Source organism: Phyllostomus discolor, chromosome 7 (assembly GCF_004126475.2).
Source record: "Phyllostomus discolor isolate MPI-MPIP mPhyDis1 chromosome 7, mPhyDis1.pri.v3, whole genome shotgun sequence".
Classification (NCBI taxonomy): domain Eukaryota; kingdom Metazoa; phylum Chordata; class Mammalia; order Chiroptera; family Phyllostomidae; genus Phyllostomus; species Phyllostomus discolor.
This window is the reverse complement of record NC_040909.2, coordinates 12,592,816-12,618,272: the sequence shown is the minus strand read 5'-3', so window position 1 is coordinate 12,618,272 and position 25,457 is coordinate 12,592,816. Positions and strand designations below refer to the sequence as shown.

General features: G+C 42.9%; 1 non-coding gene across 1 annotated transcript; it reads left to right on the top strand.

Moving 5' to 3' along the window:
• Positions 1–24,836: 24,836 nt before the first annotated feature.
• Positions 24,837–24,970, top strand: LOC114502192. The gene has a single exon (XR_003685043.1). It is a non-coding gene; the product is annotated as a small nucleolar RNA SNORA51 (small nucleolar RNA).
• Positions 24,971–25,457: the final 487 nt, after the last annotated feature.

The following is a 25,457-nucleotide window of genomic DNA, read 5'->3' as shown; positions in this document are numbered from 1 at the left end:
GCGCTCTCTCTGCCTAAAGGGGCTTGTGCCCACATCTGGCATGCCAGTTTTCGTGGCTGCCAAAGTGGGGGCGCCCCATGACTGCCTGGCTCTGGAGAGATCTAGTCTGAGCTGCCTTAGACTGAGACTAAACCTAGTGTAGGCAAAGATCCAGTCTAGAATGGCACAAGCATTATGCCCTTCAGGGCAACATTTGCTAGTTAGAGCCATATGTAAGTACCACGTGTCAGGCAGTTGACCCAGTACCAAGCCTTTATAGTTTGTTACTCATGTATTCACAGTAAACTCTGTGTGTCCATCACAAAGGATATCAACCATTCTTAGCATGTCTTATTGTGGCCTTCTATCAATTGTTGTGTTAAAATTATTATTATAGTTGGCAACTTGGCTGTACGAAAACTAAACTTGGTCTAACTGAAAACTAAAGTCAAGAGTCTGGTGCCCAGAGTGAGCAAACAAAGAATTAAATGTCACAAAACAAAATAAAACAAACAAACAAACAAAAAACCCCATCGATGTCTTGGCGAACTCCGAGTAACATCACTAAAAACTTGAGACACATTCTCTTCTACTTGATTTTATTCCGCCCTCCTAGTCTGGCGTCGGACTTGATCTCAACAGCGCTGCCTCACGGAAGCCCCTCGTACCAACGGTGGCTCCAATATGCTCTGCGGTCATTGCAGACCCGGCGGGCAGTTCCCTCTCTGATGTCTTCTGGGAGTCACTGACCGTTTGCCTTTCCCGTCATTCCTCTGCCTGGATGTCACTCTGCACCATCCTGTGGGATGTGTTTCCTTTGGCTCATGCTCATCCGCATGGAATTCCGCTTTCTTCCATCAGAGCTGGCGCCACAGTCCGCTGTCAGGTTTTTATACCTAGATTTGTTGCAATTTGATCGTTCGAGTTATTTTCTTCGGAAATGCTACTGCTCTCTTTCTGTTCCCACTTGCCATTCTCTTCATTCAGACAGAGAGACGGATGCCCTGTGAGAACCACTCCCTGCGGACGGCGTGCGCATTCTCAGTGGGCACCACGAAACAGGCTTGTGCTGTTACAGGAAAAAGAACTCTTTTAGTCTTAAAAGTCATTTTAAATATAGAAAATAAAAAGGTAATGCCCAAGCGGCATATTACGGAGTAGGTGTTGACTCCTTGAAATGTGTTTTACACTTGATCTTAGCCAAAAGGCTGAGACAGAGGAACCAAGCACATACAATGGGCTAAAGATAGGTTATCCAATAAACAGTGTATGCAAAATAATGAAACTAAACCACCTTCTGACACCACGCACAAGAATAAATTCAAAATGGATCAAAGACTTAAATGTTAGACCAGAAATCATGAAAATCCTAGAAGATAACCTAAGCAGCAAAATCTTGAACATTGCTCATAGAAATTTGTTGTTAGATATATTTCCCCATGCAAAGGAAACAAAAGAAAAAATATAAACACATGGGGCTACATCAAACCAAAAACATTTTTGCACAGCAAAAGAAATCATCAACAAAATAAAAAGACAACCCATAGAATGGGAGAACATACCACAAGGGGTTAATCTCCAAAGTTTATAAAGTACTTACAAAACTCAATATCAAAAAAATACAAACAACTCAATTAAAAAATGGGCAAAGGACCTGAATAGACACTTCTCCAAAGAAGACATAAAAATAGCCAATAGACGTATGGAAAGATGCTCAGTATCACTAGTCATCAGAGAAATGCAAGTTAAAACCACAGTGGGCCAGTGTCTCACACCTGTCAGAATGGCCGTCATCAGCAAATCAACAATCAACAGGCACTGGCGAGGGTGTGGAGAAAGGGGAACCCTTGTGCACTGGTGGTGGGAATCCAGACTGGGGCAGCCACTGTGGAAAGCAGTGTGGAGGAGATACCTCAAAAAATTAAAAATGGATCTGCCTTCTGATCCAGTGACCCCACTTCTGAAAATGTATCCAAATGAACCCAAAACACTCACGTGAAAGAACATAAATACCCCTATATGTTCTTTGCAGCATTATTTACATTCACTAGATATGGAAGCCACCCAAGTGTCCAGCAGTCGATGAGTGGATAAAACGATGGCACATTTACACGATGGAATTCTACTTGGACATTAGAAAGAAGAAAATTTTACCCTTTGCCACGGCATGAATGAACCTGCAGAACATTATGTTAAGTGAAATAAGCCAGTCAGAGAAAGACAAATACTCATATGCAGAACCTAGTGAACAAACTGAACTAACAAGCAAAACACAGACAGACCCATAGACAGAGAACAGGTGACAGCTAGCGCAGGGGGAGGAGGTCAGGGGGTGGAGGGATTGGGCAAAAAGGAAAAAGGACTCATGGACATGGACAACAGTGTGGTGACTGCTGTGGGGAGGAGGGGAGGAGGGGACTAAATGGTAATGGAAAAGTACAATAAAGATTAAATTAAAAAAGAAAACACACCAGAAAAAGTAGTTTATGATCAGTCTTACTAAAAAGTATTTCCTTCACCCTAAAACCATTGAGCTATTTTTCAGAAATTGTTTTTAAATGGCACCAGTATCTTTTACTCCAGAATAAAATGGGAAAGCATCTGCAGGGATGATGAACATTAGAACTCAAACACACTGAAGGGTTAACACTATGACATCAAGGATAAAATATCAAGATCAAACTCATCCCTGTTGTTTCAAGGATGGTGGATAAATGTGAAAAAAGGGTCATCTAAAAATAGGTAGATGAATAGACACTAGAAATATAAAAAACAGAGAATATTGATGCTGAATTTTGCTTTGACTAACATTATGATTTGCTTTCTCATTAAATTTTCATTAAAATACTATGGTTAAATGTCTTTAAATTTTTTGTACCAATTTTTTTAGTCTATTTAAGCCTACTGACCTCTTTCTCAGAATAAGGTTTCTTTAATATATAAAATGAAATACATAGGATTACCAAGAAAAACAGTTATCAAAAAAACAAATCAATGAAGTAGTAATAAGTTACCTTTTATTGATAAATAATAAGATCTAATAGCAGATCTAATAACCTAATTACAAATGGTATTGAACATAAAAGTTACTTTGAGATATCTTTAAAACTGTAATAAGCTATGAAAATATCTGCCATTTTTATGAGACACAAATACTGTTAGTACTGCTATGGTTTTTTGCTTATATTCACAAAGAAAAGAAATGGCAAGTTTCAGTCTGAAGTTAAAGAAAATAAAGACATATTTTTTTTCCAACTAAATTCACAGATCTCCTGAATTCTATTTCATATAGGGAGTTTCCTTGCCCTGTATAGTTTGTAAACATTTCTATATTGTCATCTATAGATTTAGGTGTTAGTTATTCAACAGGCCATTACTGAGGGCATACTAACCATCTTAAATTAAGTTAGGGAGGGACTCAGTGAACAATGTGGTACTATCTCAAAGAATCTTATAGTCTAGTAGAGGGAAACATCTCATACATTACCACAGCTGAACACTAGAGATATTATATGGAAAAAATCCAGTACAGAGAAAGCACAAGTGAGGGGAGTGCCAAAGAGCCCGAGTCCCATAAGCAGAGGTGTGTCGGCAGGCTGACTTATGGGTTGTGGGTGGGGAAGAACGCTTCAGGCAGAGGGAATTTTATGACCAAAAATACTTACATGTAAAAACAGTTCTAAAAGAGCTGGTCACTTGATATGGCTTCAGATCTAGTTTGAGGATCTTTTACCCAAATTACATTGTATCCACTGCCTATGAAGATGCTTAAACATATCCAAATTCATTAGAGAAACTATGTATTCCAAAATTAATATTTAAGTAGCCGTCGATTCCACACAAGTGTTTGGACTTTTAGCATTATTTGTTGCAGGAAGGAAGGAAGGAAGGAACAGTGTATACTGGAGCCCTGTACTGGCTCGGGTAGTACTTAGCAGGGCTTATAAGAACCACCAGGTGGCAGGTGTTTAGTCCGAGAACGGCTGTTAACCAAGAGCAAAACTCAGATGACGGAATGTATAATAGCTTTTGTTTTCTTGATTCTTACTGTCTGAGTTCATTAAAGTCAAATGAATTTTGTGAGCAGATGAACTGAAGAATATTTTTAGCCCTTTGTCCTAGAAAAAATAACTGTTTATTGAATTGGTGTATGAAATTGAATTTGAAAATGGCAGTAACAAATACTCTTCTCTCAGCAAAGAAAAAAATAACAAAAGGAGGATTTTGGAGGCTAAGTCATAATTCTATAGGGATTTCTATTCCTCAGTCTCCAAAATCAGTAAGAGGAGGATTACAGGCACAAAAAGTCCTTATATTGTCACATATTATTTGAAGAAATAAAGTTCGTGAGGCGGATGCCTTTCTATGGGTGTTCAACCCCAAGTCACCCTAGGACAGGCAGGAAGAAGGATCTGAATGAAATGCAGCATCCCCGCCCATGCATGGGATGACTCCACAAGCCCTTGATATGCCCGGTTGCCGTAAGTGGGACACTGGGAAAAAGAGAGGTCGCCCAAAGGAGACTATCCACAAAAGCAACCAGCTCATGCAAGGAACATCTTCAGGAAATGAAGATGCTCCGTGGAATCACACGACAGGAGCCACGGAGGGCTTGCGTGGGAGAGTCACACAAGCCCCTTGGCTCAGGATTAGGACAAGTGAGTTGCAGAGGGATGGGATTCTGCTTTTAAAAAGGAAGGATTTATTTTTTCATACCTGGGACAGACGACCTCAGGGGACTCGGAGGTTTTCCTCACTGGACTGTTGCAGGAGAGGCTCAAGAGGGAATAAGAGTGTTAAAACCCAGACAGTCGGCCCCCCGAGACCGCACTCTCAGAGGGAGGGGGCAACACCGGGAAACACACTGCACGAGGCCGGATCAGAGCACCTGTCCAATCAACAGCTCTTTTTGTGTGTGCTTTTCCTTTTTGTTATTACTTCAGCTTGACTGTGTAGCCTCGCTTTTACTTCAGAAAATAAATCTAACTCAATGTATTTACCTGCATAACTGCTTTATACATGCTTATAATAAAGATTATAATACTCGATAGTCACAAATGTACTTTTCAGTCATCAAATACACTAGTACGTATTTATCTCATTTATTTAATTAGTACTCATGGTGATCTAAGCATAATTCTTGACCCGTAATAAGTATTCAGCAAGTCTTTGTGAGACATCAACAACTATCCCTATTTTATACAAACTGAGTCTCGGTGTCTAAGTCCCCACAGTTTATAAATTGCAGAAATAGGAGTTTAATTTATAATGTCTGGATCTTTTTCCTGTATTTCTTTTTGCAATGGTGCATTAGCGCAGGTGAAAAAAAATAATACCTATACATAAGTACAAAGAAAAGGCACATATGTGTGTGTGCGTGTGAGAGAGAGAGACAGAGAGAGAGAAATCCAAACGTATTGAGAAGTGGCCCCCATTTAACAGGACTAGGAAAGTTCCTGATGATGAGTTTTGCCACTCATTAGAGAGGAACCATTTAGTTTCATAGAGGAGCACACTGTTGCTCCTACCAAGGCTACGGGAATGTATATATTTCCTATACATATATATACAGATGGTTCCCAGGTAGTACGCTATTACACAGTGGTGAACTATCTCAACATTGGCTAGGACTCATGTGATACACGGAAAAAACTCTATAGAGAATATGCAAAGCAGCGTTAAAGTCACCGACAAGGGTAAGGTTAATTAACACTATTCTTAGAAATGTCAAGCAATCAGCAAGAACGGTACTAAATTGGGGTCACTGGGAGTTCCCCCTGCACTCAGCATGCTGAATAGACCATTATATTATTCATAATCTGTGCCAGCCTATAATGGCTTATGTATTTATAGACTATCCAATGAAGTTTACAAATTCAGGTTTAATTCAAACTCCGCCTTTCCTTTGTTTGGTGAATTTACTCGAAGCATTCATTATGGGCCAGACATTATGTAGAGGGCTTTACACGTATGATTGTACTTAATAACTCAATACATACCTAATTGTAAATTCCGGTTTTCAGAGAGGACAAACTGCCGGCCCTGGGTCACAAGGTGAGCCAGGTTTTGAACCCGGGCACTCTGAGTCCTGAACCATCTAAGCCTTCACACTCAGACTAAGTGCCCTGGCAAGGCACCATTCAGGTTCGGGGAAGCACAAGCCTTGGGGGCCTGGGTGAGACAGCCCTGCCCTAAGAGAAGGAAATGAGGTCCATACGCAGGTTGACCCCAGGGAGCATTTCTGGGTAAGAGTGGCACCATTTAAAGCCCAGAGGAATGCTGAGGATCAGGGTGGTTTCTGAGCCAGTGTGATCACAGGGAACGTGGCATAAACAGACACCAGGAACCACAGACTGAACAAGATAGGGCCCCCAAAGCAGGGTGGGGAAAGGGGACACTCCCAGAACAGAATGCCTGAAGTCCACAGGAGCCCGCGCCTCGCCCACCCAGGAAGGCTCCCCTGCCCTGGCCCTGGCACACGACTCACTTCAGCTAGTCTATGTCCTTGAAGGGCAGCGCTGTCCATAGTCAAACAGAAGTAAACAGCAAAGGTCATAATTCAGCATGCAAAATTTCAGGAACACCTTCAGTGGACATGCATATTCTGTTACCAATAAAGAAATCATATTCACGTTTCATCCTCTCCCTCTCATTCTCCCTCACCTCTCTCTCTCTCGCTCTCTCTCTCACACACACACACATGCACACACACCACTCCCAAATACACATCTTCATAGCATGCTCTCATATGAGACTGGACAACCCCTCATCAAGCCTTCACGGGATGGACAATGGGATGGCCACACACACACACACGCCATGGTCCTGACGGTGAGGAGGTAGCTTGCTGAGGGAATAGCACTGAGAGAGGGCCAGAATTAAAATGCTGAGTCAGACAGGAAATCTCTGAAGTAGCAAATAAATGAAGATGACTTCATTTTTTTAAAAAAACTGATTTTTAAGAAAAATACTGGAGCATGCGCAGACCCTGGCCACTCCCTTGTAGACTGCTCCCTTTGCATTTGCTTAGGCACCTGCACAGGCCCATTGAGAATTCCAGGAGTCTGGAGGCCTGACAGCTGTCTTCGGAGGAAAGAAGCCCTCTAGTGGCCATGAAGCCACTTTCATTTTTATTTTTTTTACTAAAACCAATTTGTATGCATTTATTCATTTCATTTTACTTTCAAATTAATTGTTTTGCCAGGGACTTCCAAGGAGTGAAGGCAGATGCCTGTGAAATGCACAGGAGAAAGCACAGGTATTTTTGAGGTCGTTGCTACAAATTCTCGTCGTAGCAATGCTCATTATACAATGGTGCTCCGATACTCCAGGCAGGTAACCTCTTTGGGGAAATACAGGTTAAGGGTGAGCAAAAGTACAGCAGAACACGAAGCTCAAAGTCGTATGGTGCCACGTGCAACTTTCTCCGCACGCACCTCCTTCAGGACCCGGGACCTGGGACCTGGGAAGCCATGTCTTCCACCTCATATTCATGCAGCACGTTGGACTGAGTTACTCCTCTGTGCCAGTCACTTATCGGGGGATAAAGATACAACAGAATAAAACAGACAGGACTCCTGCCCTTGCGGATTTTACATTCTAACAGAAGTGAAGACAATACACATTCAAGAAAAACTTTCATTTTAGATCTTGGTTGAGCTCTATCACAAAAATACAAAAAGGTGTTTAGCTAAGAGGAAGAGCCACTTTAGGTACTGTGATTGGTGGAAGTCTCCTGGAGAAAGTCGTATTTGTGCCAAGTGCCAAATGCTGTTAAATACTTGACCATTTAAATGATCTAGAGTTGGGGACTTGCTTAGCATGTTGCAGAAGCAGCCAGAGGTCCAATGTGGGCGAGCATAATGAGGAAAAGCATGATGAAAGATAAAAAATTCAATGGATCCATGTTATGTGGGAACCTCTAGAATGTGGCAAGAAGTGTTTAATCAACTTCTGAACAAACTGAACAGCAACTGGAGAATTTTAAGCAGGAGTGCTATCTGCTTAAAAGTGTACCCTGGTGCCATGTGGAAAATGGATGGTTGGGGGTGAGAGGAGGTGAAGCAGAAAACCCACTTAGGAGGTCATTCTCGGAAACATCAAGTGACCCGCATGCAATATTAAATTGAGGTCACTGGGAGTTCCTAATGTATTCAGCACACTGAATGACCCATTATGATACTCATATTTTTCCCTAAAAAACAAATGTCTAAGAGTTCATATATTCTCAGGGTATTCAAGTAAGGTTCACGGAGGCTAATTCTCTTCTTGTTTTTGTTGTTCTTGTTGTTAAGCCTTTGCCCTAATTTCCTGTTCATTGACAGAGCTCCCAGTGTGAGAAGACCAGGAACCAGCGTTTAACTCTCAGTTCAACCGCCATTTGCCAGGGGGGACCCTGAGCAGCTCTCTGAGCCACTTTGGGTCATAATCTTTTTTTTTTTTCCCAGAATGAGTGGGGTCAGCATAGGCTCATTGGGCTCTGAAATTGTATCATTGTTCATAGAACAAGTAACTATAGGTTGGTCAGAATTAGCTTTGTCATTTATCATTCAGAAGGGCAAATTAATCAACCATGAGCACGGTGACCTCAATATTGGTTATATATTTGTGCTGGCTTTAAATAATAGTTTCATTTCTTTTATTGTACTATAATTCTCTAAAAATATCTAGTTTGTTTGGTTTTTTACTCCTGCCTTCATAATGTATTTCATGAAAGCAAGAACCTTCTGCATTTTTTTAAAACCTGTTGTATCTAGCCTTTAGAAAGTACTTAGAATATAGCAGATGTTCCAGAAACACTAGTTGAATGGATGCATCAATGAATCATTTGCCACATTAGTGGGAATTCCTCTGGACTAAGAGGCACAGAAATTCAACAACAGACTGACCTACAACCAAGTTTTGTTTATATTGTTATAGACAAGTACTTTCCATGGTTTTCAACATCATGAACTCCTTTGTGTGCTTAAAAATCTTCCATAAAATAGGAAAAGCATAGGAAAAGCTGGCTCTCATTGAAGAAGGGATGGGAAGCCCAAAGTTCTGCCCAACACCTTTGTCTTCTAATTCCTTCGCTGAGGTGTCTCCATAAATAGTTTGAAAACTGCTGGGAACCCTGAATATCCACCTCTCTCTAATTCACAGATGCTAGAGTCGATTAAACCTCAGTAACTTGCCAACCACCCCATTCAACAACTGCATCTTTGCTGATCCACTCCAGGGAAAGAAATCCATACCCTGTGGTATTTAAATATCTCTGTTAGAAAGTACTGCCTTTATCTGGTAAAAGTCTATCTCCCTGGGCTGCATTCGATCCTCATGAATCTCAACCAGCTGGCTTCCTTTTGCACAGAACACACGTTTATCCATGGGAAGGAAGCTGTGTCTCATGGCTTCCCTGTCCAGAATGAGCATTGCCCAGTTTTTTGTTTGCTTGCGTTAATATTGATTCACTGTCCTCGGGGTCTCCCAAATGTGCATAGTGAAAACTTTTCCTCTCTTGTTTGGGCACAATTTGACAAGCATTGGGGAAGGAAGGGTACTCTGATTAAAACACAATGATTCCAGCAAGTATTCTCCACTCGGAATAGATAAGACCATCTGCTCCCACTTCTCTGTTCACAATAATTTTGTTAATGCCAAGTGATATCCATTGAGTCTTGAGGTGTGTATGTCATGCTGGGATTAGCCCACAAGCTTTGCTCATTCCATTGCCATGACCTACTTGGGGATGCCTTTCTCTCCAGCACAGGCTACACTGTCCAGGAAACTGCTTCACCTTTTATTGACTCTGACACAACAACATTTTAAGATGTTGACTGTACTCATTACTGTGCAACAAACAGTGAGGAAGTGATATAGATTTCAAAATATCTCAAAAAGTCCTTGACGGCGCTATCTCTGGATTAGAGTGAACTGTGGGCGAACCATCTTACTGAATATCTCTTAGTTTCCCTGTCTACATAGATGCTCTGAGGATGTATCTCTCAAAAGAGCATAAGCTTAGGATGGACATGCGCAGGGGTCTAAATGCTGCTCCATTACAAACTAGCGTCGATGTTGGCAAATAGCAACGTCATGAGGGTCGTCATTTCCTCATTTCTAAAAGGAAAATACCATGTTGTATGATCATTGTGGAGAATAGCTTCCCTAACAGTTTAAGCACAAATTAAGCAGAAGTGTGTCTCTATTTTAAGTCTTTTTTCTAGGGATTACTTACATTAATTTATTCTAGGGATGAACATTTTTTCATGGAATTGTACAGAAAATATATCATGGGGAGTGGTAACACAACTCAATGGACCGAGAGGCTCAGTGCACTTAATGAAGGCAGCGATGCCTTCATTAAAAAACCTTACTCAATTAAATATCTCAGGTAGGTCTCATGACCAAGGTTTACTTTTCCTTTTAAGAACAAAGAGTCCTCGTTGTTCCAAATCCTGATGAGGCAACACCAAATTGTTTATGAAAACTGGGCCAATGACTTGAATATTTAAAAATGAATTTTTTTCATTTACTCATGTTCTGCACATCAAAGAAATGAGGGCAGCAGCTAGCAGCCAGAGGCCATACTAATTGCCTTGAGTTTTTAACATAGTATCATCTATTCTATTGTATAAGTAAATAGAACCCCATATCTACCTCCTTTCTGTACCTTTGTAGGAATTTGGGGTGGGGGGGAATGGTCCAAATGTTTTATAGCTGGTAGATATTGGAACAGAGATTCAAGTATACATTTTAGAAGCATAAGGAGTTACAGTAAATAAATGAACATGTATAATGCCTGTCCAGGAAGTACCCAGCCATGCACTATGAAAAATAGAGACATTTATTGAAGAAGATACAAGATACAAGAAACACTGTACACGGGACAATGATGCCTCAGCCCCCTTCAAAGTAGGCACCATGGGACCTCACACAGTTCTCCTGACTGCAGCATGATGTTCTTTCTGTTCTGGTAGAAGCCGCAGAATGAATTTTGCCATGACAAGTTTCACGCCAAGGTGCTGCATCGAAATCTCAGACACAGTAGTTTTGGGAATCCCCAGATCAGCTTCTAGTTCTCACACTGTCAGTTACTGATCTTTGTGGATTGCAGCCCATACACGTTCAACATTCTCAGGTGTTCTGCTTGTTGCAGGCCTTCCAGAATGTGGATCCCTTTTAACGGATTCTTGACCATCTTTGAAGCATTTGTGCCACACTTTCATTTGTGTCGCACTCATGGCATCGGCCCCAAAAGTCTTCTGAATTATATGAATAGTTTCCATGGAGGAATGCCTAAGCTTAACACAAAATGTGACGCAGATTCATTTCTCTACTAGCTCAGTCATTTAGAATGTGACAGCCACCCAGAACACATGCTCACTCAATGGCATCTACCACCCCACTGACTAGTGCAGTGAAGTCGTCATTGTTCATGCATGAGAATTCCAGTCCACTCTCCTTGGCTGCTGGGTCACATGGATGTCAGTCAAACCGTTCTCATTATATTAACAATGGGTGGACTTTTTCCAAGACAGACCTTGATATACCTCTAAAAAGAAAGATAAATATTTGAAAAGAAAAGGAGTCACAGAAGAATGAAGGGAAGTGGGACATCCAGTACTCTTTTGTTTAGTTGGATTTTAACTTCTAGAAGAGGTGAGGTCAACTCACGTTGATCATGAAAAGCTGATTTCATCATTACCTGCGCTTCTCCCGTTCCCACTGCCTAAGCATTCTTTTCCCATCTGGCACCCTCTCATTCACACTTCTACAATAAACTCAGTGGCCACATTTTCTGTAAATTCATGGGAGGTATTTACTCTCTTCCCTGAGCTCCCATACACTCGATCCATACATCTACTATGTCATTTCTCTGCTGTTTTTAGAATCCACAACATCCTGTCTCTTTCTTCATTAGACAATGAGCTTTCCAAAGGCAAGAATCATATCCCACCATTCTTCATTCCTCCAAGTTCTCCCACTATCATTGGAACATAGTGGATGTTCGGTACATAATTTCTGGGTAAAGGATGGAAAAAATAACCTTGTTTCTGTCTGGATTTCTCAACATTTTACTTCTTCCATAGTTAGTATAAACTAACATCAATCTTCTCCAAGGTCTCCAAGTAAATTAGGTAATTTGGGGGCTCTTTCTAGTAACTTTAATGCCAGAGCTTTCTATATACCTTTCTGGATGTTGTTAATTACCTGCTCCTTGGGATTACATTATTTCTTTCTAGGCATCCAAATTCTTGATACGCCTAATATCACCTAAACCCAGTTATAACAAGTCAGTAGCCAATGAACATTGAATTTCTGAAACCTATGCAAATGGTTTTCTCTTCCAGAAATTCTCTTAAACATTTTCTTAAATATTATATTCTCTATTTCAACCACCAAGAGAACACTTCACAAGTATACTTTCCTTGGCCTAATTTATTAAACTCTAATTTTAGTAGCATTTCCCTGTGCCAATCTATAAATAGGTCGAGTGAAGGAACTCTACCTAACCCCATTTCAACGTGCAGTTTGCTCCTTTCCAGGCACAGAAGTTCACACCTGGTGGACCTTCAAGACAGAGGATTTGCATAATTGAACCAGCAGATTCTACTCGTCTCTTGACCTATTTGTCCAGCTTTAGGTAAATCTTCTAAAAAGGCCTCCACTCCCATCTCACACTCAAATTTTCCAGTGTGATAGTTTGTAATTTTGAACCAGGCCACTGAAACTCCAGCCTAAATTGGTTACATAAATCCTTTACACAATTTTGACTCATCTATAATTAATCATCATAATGAAATTGTGAAATTCCATTTATTTCTAATACCATAAATCTTTCATACCCTATAATTTGTGGTATGATTACATGATTAGCTGAGTAGCATAATTAGCACATTCCCAAGGCCTAGAGCATGACCTTGGATTGAATTCTGTTAGTCCTCCTTACCTCATTATCAGTGACTCCAACGGGAGAGCAAAAAAGCTATTGCTCACACATAAATCTTTTCCTTATGGCTCTTTTTCCTGAGAGCCATTTGCGCAGGGAGTGTCTCTCCTAATGTGCTTTCTAGCTTCCCCCATTTTTCAAGTATTTTGACTCTCAGGTTTAAGTTCAGTAAAGTAAAATGGTAAGTATTCATTTCAATACACACATTTCACAACATATTTTTACATATGCATAGTATATGGAATAACCCCCATATAAGAGCCTATTCTACAATCAGTGCAAGCTGCGGGTTCTTTCCAAGGCTAGCCTAGAACTAGTACACTTTCATTCTCAATGCATTCTATTGGCCAAAGCCAGGGCTAACTTCATGAACGTATGATCTCTGCAGTTGTACAGGGCTCCATGATTAAAAAAAGATTCAGTGCTTGCTTTAATGCTCTGCCATCGCCACCTCCACATTTTTAATAATGTTTGAACGAAGGGTCCCACATTTTCACTTTGCACTGGGCCCCACAAATTATGGGTGTGCTCTTGGTCCACACCAGTCACAAAGTCATCCCAGTTTCTAGAGAAGGGGAGATAGGAGATAGAGGCAGGCTACTTCTTGATGGGTAGAGAGCATATATGTTCAGGAAGGGAAGGATCTGGAGAAGACTGTATCTCTGTTTTACTAATAAAGAAACTGAGAGGAGAGAAGGGAAGTAACTTTTACCGAGCTACGTAGCTGGTCATTGATGTCACAGATACAGCTCTGATACCCACTAGGTAACCACTGTGCTTAGTCCGGAGCGCACTGGGGACACAACCGTGAAACTGATGGAGCTCCTGCTCTTGTACAATCACTGGAACCATGACCAAGGGGAGAGTGCATTTGGACACAGTGTACTTCCTTTCAATATATCAGCACCCAGTTTAGTTCCCTGGGCTGGCATCTTCTTGCCAACTCTGATTGTTCAGACTCCAGTGCCTAAAACCAGGCATCTGTCCTTCGTCCTGCCTGGGCCAGGTTATAAGCTTTCTCCACTCCTAGTTAGGAACAATGAACTTGGAAGAGGAGAAAGACAGGATTGGAGTCAGGCAGGGGAAGATCTAACACAAGTCAAGGTAGGTCCATAGGTTAAGAAAGAAAGTAAGGTCAAAAGGTGAGATCCTTCACCACAAGACTGAAGATGAGATTCCACAGGGTAAGGAAATGAGAAATGATTAGCACAGGGTGAGCTTCCAAATTTGAAATCTTAGAAATGGAGCAATGTTGAGAGATTTACTGTTAGGCAACCTGATGGTCTGATAGACTGAGGAATGATAAAGACATACGGGAACTAGATGGCCACACTTTGATTTTCAATTGTTTTCTTATACATGAACTTTTTGTTGTTTCCACTTCTGCACTGTTACTGACGATGCTACCATGCATTTTCGGAGCCCATGCATCTTAGGGTGGAAGTTCAGTGCCCAGACCCTGCATCCATCCAGACGGCCTCACTCTGACTCTGTCTGTGCTAAGTTGCCCACTAGCTGAGTGACACGGGACAAGATGCTTCCCCACTGCTGTCTTCTTTTCCTCATGTGCAAAATTGTGGAGCGAATAGCTCCTGGTTCATCAAGTTTGGGGCTGGATTCAATGGGGTTTTTAGTGCTCGGAGTCTGAAACATTGTAAGTACTCGGCAAATATTAACTATTTTTAAGTCTTTATGTGTCTATTCCAACATAATTTATAAGTTAAAATAATTCTACCTTTGAAATTACCAAGTCGAACTTTGAAAGATATTTCAAATTGCCCTTAAAATTTTTCATCATGCCTGTTTCTTCACGTCCATTTCAATTTATCAGACCACTTAATTTTTCCTGAATCTGATTAGTGATTTAGTGTCATTTTAACTAATCCATGTTAATTTGAATATATTTTTTATATTTTAGTGTGTCTGAATATATTTATACCTTACTCATTGTTTGTCTTTATTTTTGTTTCATGACTTCTGCTTATTCTTCTATTGGGTTGCTCTTTGCTCTCTGATTAAATTGGAAAATTAATACCAAAAACACACATACACAAAAGGCCTTTTTTTCAAATGTCTTCTTTCAAAACCCAGAAAAGTTTGTCCTCTACCTCTTGTCTTCATACACATACAGGGTGGTTTTTTCCTTTAGGCTTTTTATTTTTTTTTATGTGATACAAATCTTTCTTCTGTTGGTACTCTTGTTATGAGTCTGTTTTATTCTGCCTTTAGGTTTTCAGTCATTCCAGACCTCAGGGTATTATTGATGAAAGGTATGAGAGGTGGGGCAGGATGTGTGTGTAGACGTGACTACTTCCGGTAGAACCTGGACCGCGGACGTCTCGGAAGATGAGAGGCGTGAGCTGAGAACAGCAGGATGAGAATGACTTCGCCGTGTGCAGAGGCACAGAGGAAACAAGAGACGGGGAGACCCCAGAGACTGGTTCTGTCCGAGCCCTGGGAAGGCACTAGTATGGCTGAGCAAAGTGCCTGTGGGGAGGCATGGGCAGAGACTAGCTCTAAGGGAAACCTTCCTCACCGCAGGTTTTGTACCTGTTCTGTTACCGCGGCCCCTGTTACCAGTGACCCGATGCGAGATAATAAACTCAGGGACCTACTCGCACAGCGAGTGCTGTCTGAGGCATGAATAAAATTAGCTTAGCAACTGGGGTCAAGGGACGGGGAAGGCAGAGTTGGCTGATTCTTCAAAATGAGATCATTTTTTTTCTCTCAAAAGCAGAAGTCCTGACACAGAAAACCAATGATGATATGTCATAGCAAATGACCCTCTGAGAAATTATTTATCAAGAGCAAAGGAAAAGGCTCCATGCAATGGCATATGCAGAAAAGTCTCCAAAACAACGAATGCCTTATGGAAGTACTGTGAAAAATAGTACTGCTGTGCTTTGCTGTGTATAATGCACACCCATGTTTTTGCACATTAGACACAGGATTACTATACCCATGGTATGAAGTCATTATATCTGCATATAATGTGCAACCTTATTTTTCCCTCAAAAAATTTGGGTAAAAAAGTGCTCATTATACATGGCAAAATGCAGGGAACTGAGTAACTTTAAGAAATATAAAAACCGTAACTTCCTTGATGAAAAGGTAAATGGCATTATTGTACGGCAGGAATCACTCTGGAGTGTGTGGATATGCATGATTTACATGTGTGTGAGATATGTGAGCATATGTGTGTGTGAGAAAGTATGTGTGTGTGTGTGTGTGTGTGTTGAAGAAATTTCAGAATAATTACCACACGGTCCCTCTGACTTGTTCTCCAGCTTCCGAATCCCATCAGCGCAGACAGCCTCTTGCTGACACGCAGCTGGTGCTGCTGCTCGCGGAGCCGCACTGCGGGAGTGAGCTGGTTTAGCTGAGGTTCGCCCACTGCGTGCAATGCTCATGCTTATCTCCCCATCCAAAGGCGTCCACGCCACACTTTGGGTTTTAAAGCAGAGCGTGTCCTCTGAGAACAGTTGCTGAATGACAGCCTCAACACCAGGGCGGGGAGTGGTGAGCCCCTGCAGGCAGCTGCCCGGAGAGTGGTACGCTGCGCTGTTCAGAGGACGTTTCCTGGGACACGGCAACGGCAACATTGGCTCAGACTTCCATGCCTCTGGGTCAAGGCCACTGCTCTTGATTACATTGACTGTGAGCCTAATCTTTGGCCCCTTGTCAAACACAAGTATGGAGCTCAGGGAAGTGGACAGTCTTGAGGGATTACATTCAATTCATAGTGACCGACGTGCAGCATCCCCGGACCATTCCTGAGCTCTGAACAGCCCCGTCCTCCCCATCCTCTGACTCTCTCAGATGGGGCTGATTAAACACTGGTCCTGCTCTGCAGCATCTACCACGTGGATCGGTCACTTTCCAGTATCAGGGACTTTTTTTCATATAATTCACAATATGTTCGATCAACTTTTTATATTATTACAATCATAATCCAGTCCCTGCTTCCCAAAGTTATACCCAAGCTGTCAAAGTAGAGATTGGGTGGTTCCAGATCTGCAAATATCCACCTTCTCTCTCTCTTTCTCTCTCTCTCTCTCTCACACACACACACACTTTTTGATAATGTCTTGTATATTTCCAGAAGTGACTCCTTTTACTGCTTACGTTTGGGTTTTATCATGACAGTTCTTAGAGAGCCACTTCAATTCTAAGGTTTTGGGAACATCTGATGTTACGTAACACAGAGACCGTGCGCTCCATGTGGAGGGCAGAGGACTGGCGCTCAGAGGTCCCGGTCCCGGGCAGACCTGTGCTGGAGGGCAGTTCAGGGGGGCGGGGTGGACTTTTCAAGGTATTTACATGAAGTGGTTCAAAACTGTGCAGCAGTACATGTCAATCACAGGAGAGGAAGGGAGCCAGAGCCAGAATGACATCAGGGCCAAACAGTGAGGGGGGGCAGGAATTAGGAAACGTGAGAGGAGCAAGCCCAGAAGTTGAATTCAAGATGGACAGGCGACATGAGCTGAGGACAGAAGCTGTGACCAACATGCAGCCACATAAGGACTTTCTCATCTGTGTGTTTCCGCTTGCTGGTCCAGGGTACAGATCAGCCAGGTTACGAGGAACACACAGAAACACAAAGCAGGTGTTGTCCTAAAAACTAAGGATATCGTTCGGCTATAAGAAAAAAAGGAAATCCTGCCATTTGGAAAAATACGGATGGCCCTTGAGGGCATTATGCTAAGTAAAATAAGTCAGACAGAGAAAGGCAAATACTGCATGATCTCACTTATACGTGGAATTTAAGAAACCCAGACTCATAGAATCAGAGAGTGGAATGGTGGCTCCCAGGGGCTGGGAGGTGGGGGAAGCGGGGAGATGCTGCTGGCCAAAGGTACAAACACTCGGCTGTGAGATGAAGCAGTTCAGGGGATCTAAAGTAGAGCGTGTTTATCGTAGCTAATGGCACTGTATTGTACACTCGAGAGTTGCTAAGACAACAGATCTTAAGTGCTCTCACCACAAACAAGGAACGGTGATTGTGTGATGTGAAGGAGGCGTCAGCTAGTGCTGCGATGGCGATCACTCCGCAATACCTAAGTGTATCAAATCAACACGTGGTTCACCTTCAACTGACGCAATGTTACATGTCAATTATATCGCCAGGTTTCCCCAGCTTCCGTGGGGAGAATGGGACACACGGCCCTACCAGCGCCAGTGTAAGTCCCTGACCTGGTTCTGTTGGGAAGGGGTAGGGCCTTTAGGAATGTGAGGTCAAGGCTATCAGAAGCCTACTTCCCTGCTGCTCTTGGAAGACAGGTGCTACTGTAGAAGCAAAAGAGATACAGATTGAAGAACAGGAATGAAAGACAAAAAGAAGGAGAAAGAATAACAGCAGCGTTCCAGTCCTGGTCCTGGAAGGGTCAGGTCCTCCCTTAGACCATCTGCAACCTTCCAGGCAAAAAAAAAATGGCTTTTTTACTGTTGTTGCTGCTGCTGCTACTGCTGCTGCTGTTGTTGCTTGGGTGTTCCTGAAAGTAGAGTCTGAGACACAGGCTCCCCAGTGATTTAATCAGGGCATGTCCCAGGAACAGGAGTACAGGACAGGACGGGGAACTGGAAGGAAAGAAACAGTGATACTAAGGCTCACTGTACTTTGTTCCTACTTGGATCATGAATTAATAATTCTAATGCTGCTATGCTTTTGTACTGGGACTAAACAATTAAGTTAATCAATGGTGGGTACTGGGGTCCAGGTTTCTTACTGTTGTAGTGGAAATTGATAGAGAAGCAGAGAAAGAGGCTAGAATGATATTTATGGTATGAGTTAGACTTGGAGACAGTATAAACTCGTGTTTAACTTAATATAGACACTTATGGTTGTGCAGATAGTTACAGTTATGAGTATATATAGACGGGTTAGTAGGCATACATGTATTTCCTTCTGTCTGCCCAGCACAGCTGGTACCACGATCTTGGTTTCTGATACTATCCGCCAATAAAAGGAACCAGTGCTCCATGGAGAAATGACTGATTGTTGAAATGGGTAGGAAGTCCACAGAATCAGCCCGGAGCCGTTTACGGGGCTGGAAGTAATAGAGCCCTGCTGACAAAGCTAGCGCAGTGACGGGGCGACGTCAAAGGGGCTCGGGAGGGGGCTGAAAGAGCTTGCAGTGTCCACAGCTGGGGCAGTGTGAGCACAAACCCATTCTGATATAAATGACTGAATACGTGAGTAAATGAGAGAGAAGGGACACAGAATTATGAATAACTTATGTAAATGTTCTGCTCTTAAGGAGGTGGGTGTAACTTTCACTCCGTAAGCATGGGCCGTACGTAGTGAATTTCCACCGAAGAGTACGGTACGGAACAGGTGAGGGGGGCGGTGAGTGGGTATTTTATAGTGGGAAAGAGGAACCTGAGAGACACTACTGCAGCTACGTGACCAAGGTCAATGCCAACGGTGATTAGTCATGGTTGGCAGAAGTAGGTTTACAGTTGTGAGTACACAAAACAGGGTTTTTTTCTTGTGTTATCATTTATTGATTATCATATTATTTTCTTTTTTTAAGATTTTATTTATTTATTTTTAGAGAGGGAAGGGAGGGAGAAAGAGAGAGAGAGAAACATCAATGTGCGGTTGCTGAGGGCTATGGCCTGCAACCCAGGCATGTGCCCTGACTGGGAATCGAACCTGAGACACTTTGGTTCACCACCCACGCTCAATCCACTGAGCTACACCAGCCAGGGCTCTAATTATCATATTATTTTCCATACAAGCAACTGTAAAACTACTCTTGCCCACCCCTGTATGAAGTGACAAAAATTTTATGACAGTGATCTTCCCCAAAACCCATGAACTCAATCTGGTGACCAGAAAAACATCAGACAAATCCCGGCTGACAGACATCCTACAAAATACCTGACGAGGACTCCTCAGAACTGTCAAGGCTGTTTTTGTCTTCTTTCAAAAAGAAAATGTGAACAGCTGTCACAGCCAAGAGAAGCCTAAGAAGACATCGCAACTGAGCGTTCCTGTAAGGCGCCCTGGGACAGAGAAAGGACATTAGGCAAAAACGAAAGACGTCTAAATAAAGTCTGGACATCAGTTAACAACAGCGAATCCACACGGGCTCATTGATTATAACAAAGGTGCAACGCCAGTGTAAGATGCTCATCACAGAGGGAAGCGGCTGTGGGTGTATTGGAACACTCCGTGCTATCTTTGCAATTTTCTGTAACTATAAAACTGTCCTGCCTGGCTGGCATAGCTCAGTGGATTGAGCGTGGGCTGCGAACCAAAGTGTCGCAGGTTCGATTCCCAGTCAGGGTACATGCCTGGGTTGCAGGCCACGGCCCCCAGCAACCGCACATTGATGTTTCTCTCTCTCTCTCTATCTTCCTCCCTTCCCTCTCTAAAAATAAATGAATAAAATCTTTAAAAAAACTGTCCTAAAACTAAGTTTATTTTTTAAAAAATTTAAATGCATAATACACATGAAAAAAAAACACTCATACCCCGCAAAAGCTAACCAAGATCAAAAAGCTTTTAGGCTCATAATAATATAAGTAAACAGACTTTAAGGAAAAGCATTACTAGAGATCAAAAGGAAGACAATATAATGATTCAATTCACCGGAAAAAATGTAACGGTTCTAAATCTGTGTTCATCTAATAACACGTTTCAACATAAAGAGAAAGGGAAAAGTTATTGGAAGTGCACAAAGAACTAGGCAACTACATAGTCACACTGGGAGACGAAAACAGCATTCTCTCAGGCGTTTGGAGAAAAAGGGAACCAAAAACAATCCACTGAGGATACAGTCTATTTAAACAATGTGGCTTTTGGGTAAGACAATTCACTGTTGTGAGATACAGCCCAAGAACTATAGGATGCACTGTCCTCGGTCCAACAGACAAAATGCCAGTGGTGCTCCCAAGTTATAATCCCAACCAAACTGCTCCCATACGTTTGTTTCCCAGTGCTGCCGCGGTTGGGACGGGGGCAGCAACTCCCACGCCTCCCCCCGTACACACAGTTTAAATCAGACCCTCTTCTGTGGCCTCAGCATACTGTCTTGTGTAAACATCCATCACAGCCCTTTCAAAGCACTGTTTTGAGATGTGCCTTTCACACTGGAATGTGATTTCTTGCATATACTTGATCAAATGGTATCAAAGCAATTTTATCACAGTAGTAAACAATGCTTATCAAGCCCTTACTTACTTAGTACTGTCAAACAGAAATAGTTATTTTATTCTGAGATGTAGTAGCATAATTTCTTTAACGTTATTAACACAATGCCTGAGCGTTTGAACTTTCGATCGAGTAAGTACTATTACAACATGATTCACTGAGTAGACAGCTCCCTGGGTTGGGGAGGGGAGTGAAGTTGTGGAAGTCTGGCCCAGGAGTGGGTGGGGTGAGTGTTGCGGTTCCGAAGCCCAGGCAAGTGGGACGTGGTATGCACCCAGGGCAGTCTGAGGGCGCAGTCAGGAGGGCAAACATCGTGGCCGCAGCATCTTCAGGTTTGTGTCTGGACAGCGCTCAGTGCCAGTCTGAAGATACGACAAGATGGGAGGAAAATCAGAGAACAGTCCGTGAGCTGGAGGCTGGCGCGAGGAAGGTTAGGTGTGTGGCTCCAAACAGCTGCTGTGATGGGAGAGGGGGCTGGCACCCCCTTCCACTGGGCGCTCCTTGTTCTCCCAGGGACTACAGACACTCCCCTCCCGTGGGTGCAACCTGGGGTGCACCATGAGTAAATTACAAAGGGAAAAAAGCCTCTCTGTGTCAATATAGACCCAGGGCTTCCCAAATGTCCTGCTTGACTCGCATCCTGACTTAAGCTTCTTCATGGAAGACCTCAAAGAGCCAGCTGTCAGAGAAGACAAGGAAAAAGGACTCAGGGTAGACACTGGACATAAAACCCTTTGCTCTTGGGTCCCCCTTAAGGTCAGCAACACGAAGGCGAAGGACAGAATGACAGCAGTCGCCCCATTATTCTTTAGAACAGTCACATGTACCAGGGGCAGCAGCCCCCTGTTGGCCACTCTCCTTTGCTTGCATAGCAGCCGTTTGACATTAACACTAAACACTGCTTCTCCGGCTCCCGGCATCCATCGCCTTTCGTGTCCAACACAGCTTCCTGTGTGTCAGCCAGAGGGCCACTTAGTGTCACGGGGAAGTCCAGCTATGGTATTTTCTTCCAAGTGATGGGCGGTACTTCCTCTTGTGCCCCATCCACCGGAGATGGGGCAGGAGAGGAACCCTGCTTGTGGGCATGTGTGTGTGTTGCAGAGTGATTCAAGATACAACCGCTCATACTGTTTCACAACAGCCTCGGTGCTCCGTTTACGCAGTGGCTGACAACCACTACATGGAAGAGTGAGGGACTGAACACAGGTCTGTTGAAATCCGTGTCTGTGCCGAACTGTATACTAAAATTTTAGATTACCAATATGCTTAAAATATCGCGTTAGTGCTGTTTGCAGAGCTTCTGAGTTTGTACAAATGAGCCAGTGCCGGAGCTTAGCGTTAATGGCTTTTTATCCACTGAATCTGAATTTCTTAGCTTATTTTTGTGAAAGGGGCTCTGTGTGTGGCTGCTTTCCCACCTGCTCTCTGTGTTTGGTGTGCCCTTCCAGCCATCCCGTACACGCCGTGTCAGGGATGCAGGACAGCAGAGTTCGGAAGCCTGGTTCCCTGCCTTTGCCTCCCGGCTCCTTTGGTGCCAGCCTGTGACCGAGGGACAGTGCAATTTCTCACCCTCTCTGTGCCTGCTTTTGTCAGTGACAGCCACCCAGTGATGTGATGTCCTAAGTCCTTCGCTCACAGAGTTGTTCCGAGGGTAGCATGAGTTAAGATGGGCAGGAGGTTTCGAACAGCGCCTGGCAGGCAGTAAGTGCCATGCAGCTGTCTGTCGTCATCGTCGTCGTTGTTTATTGTATTGCCGCTACAGTTTTTCATTTTTACCTATGCAAATCCTCTTATTCCCCATGCATATGCAAAGTGCCGCTTCTGTTGTGCTGCCCCGAACGCATCTGCTAGAGATGAGATATGAGCTTTCCTGCCTTAAAGCTTCCATAAAACCTTAGACTTTTATTTAGCACCAAAGTATCTATTTTGCAAATTATGAGGAGTACGTGGACACCTGTCTTGAAATTGCTTAGGGAAAGCTTTTTATTTTTAACAGGCTTCAGAAAGTTTCTGCAGATTGGGATTTTATTCTACTTGTGTGGTGGGAAGCTTTGCTAGTCAAAGAGTGGTTCGTGGACCATGGAGTACACACATCACCCGAGACCAGTCAGAAGCACTGAAACCCCGGCGCTCCCCAGCCCTACCACACAGGGGTCCGTGCTGTACAAGGTCCTCAGCACATGCGCCCTGAAGCACCAGCATAAAGCTTCAGTACCTGGCTGAGATGAGCTGGATTTAGCTATGTGCTTTGGGGGCAAATGGGACCTATATCTTCATGAGAGCTCCATAATATTAAGAAATTTCTTTTAATATGTAACAAAGCTGAAATGTAAACTCAATCTCTGAATCCAAAATCTTAATCATTAATCTATGCATTCTTGCCTAAGTGGCATTGCTTACCTATTCGAAAAGTATGATGTGGACAATGTTGGTGTCAAAAAAGGGATTTGAGTCCCGAGTTCATCACATACTGGTGTGAACAGAGGAAACCCACAGTTGCGGGAGTTTCCAGGTGCTTAATAAGGATGCCTGGAGGGTGATTTTGATGGTTTGGGGTCAGTGACTGCTGTCTGTCAGGTTTACTCGGGGAAAGGCGATAGGGAGCAAGCTGGAGGAAGGCTGAAGGATTTGTCCACCTACCGCCTCTCTCCAAAGGTAAATACATGAACTATTGAAGGTTGGACAAGTATTTATTTTCAAGTGCACAAAGGAGCAGATTTCTTTTAGGATATTTTGCTTGAGAAAAAAAAATATTTTAATGTACTGTTTACTAAAACGTCCTAATTTTAATTTCTTGCATCTTTTTAAGCCTTAGTTTTTCTTCCGATTTTTTAAAATGGTGCTGAACTCTATAGATTTAAATGATGTTTGTTTCTTACATCAAGTTTCCTGCTATTTCTGTTGTGCTTTTGAAGTTGGCTCTGCTAGGAGGAAGAACAAAGAAATTACTCAATATTTCCTGATTGTAATGCTCCGAATGAACCCTCTAACACTCCAGTACACAGCAACATAAAAAGGAGCTGGCAAAGAACAAAGTTCTCTCCCACATGGAGTCTAATGCCTTCATGAAAGTGCTTACGCTAACCCAGGGCATAGCCTTTGTTTAGGGGCTGATGGGAAAGGAGATATGGGAGGAATCTTCAGGGTAGGTACACAAGGGAGGATCCCCCAAACCCTGGAATTTATTTATTAAAACTGTGTATTCATTCTTGCATATTTAAACTTCAGTCACCTTCAAAGTATTCGCTATTTGATGTAACACATCTATCAAGATGTTTTTTCCACTGCTCAAAAACAGTTTTTGAACTCATCGATTTTGATGCCCTTTAGTGATTCTGCCTTTTTTTTGTTTCATCTCTTCCACATTGGTAAAATCTTTCCCTTTGAGGACTTTTTTCATCCAGGGAAATAAAAAAAAAAGTTGCTGGAGGTGAGATTGAGTGAATAGAAAGAGTAAGGCATGGGGGTCAATGCCATTTTTGACCAAAAACTGCTGAACATTCAGTGCAATGTGGGCAGGTGCATTCGTACATCACCCATCATGAAATGGGCAAACGTGTTGAAAGAGTCTTCCAAAAATATTCACTGAAGCCGAACACAGCCTCTCACAATAACACCAGCTGGAACAATAATACAGATGGGTTCCTAGAACACTCACCCAGTAGGGGAAGCACGTACTACAAGGGGCTCACCCTCCAGAAGATAATTCTGGTTTTCTATGGGTGCCCCACCTCATACTTCTCTGATAAAAAAGAATCACATTCTGGCCTCCCGGTGCCTACTGCAGGCGGACGTGTCCTTATGCTGACAGCACAGAAAGGGGAGGCAAAGCCAAACCACCGCATATGCTCCTCGGCCCAGGTCCTTTGCCTGGTATGTATTGTGAATGGGGGACATGGAATACAGAAAAAAAGAATCGCATTTTATTTTAAAGCTGCATGTGACGAGAAATCATGCAGACCCACCTTCTCATTTACCCAGTGAGGGAAAGGAGGCCAAGAGATTTATCAAGGTCGTGGGTTAATCATGATTCAGCACTGCCTGTGAGGCTGGCCCATGGGGAAATCTGAGCTACAGCTGGGAGGGTTCTCACTGGGGCCATACAAGAATCTGAGAGTCCTCCATGGAGTCCCCCAGATGAGAAAAGGCTGCTTTCTCTTCATTCTGTCACAGTTACTGCTGATACCCTATTTGTAAAAGGTTCTGGATCCTCTTGTAAAAGGTTCTAGATCCTCTTGAAACTATCAAATATGCTGCAGTAGAACTAAATCCAGACATGGGGATCTCCCTAGTGCTGGAGCCCCCAGACCAAGGGAAGCCTTGATAAGCACCACACACTTTTCTGGGGCAGCTGGGTCTGGGGCCCCACGTCTGTACCGTGCACGG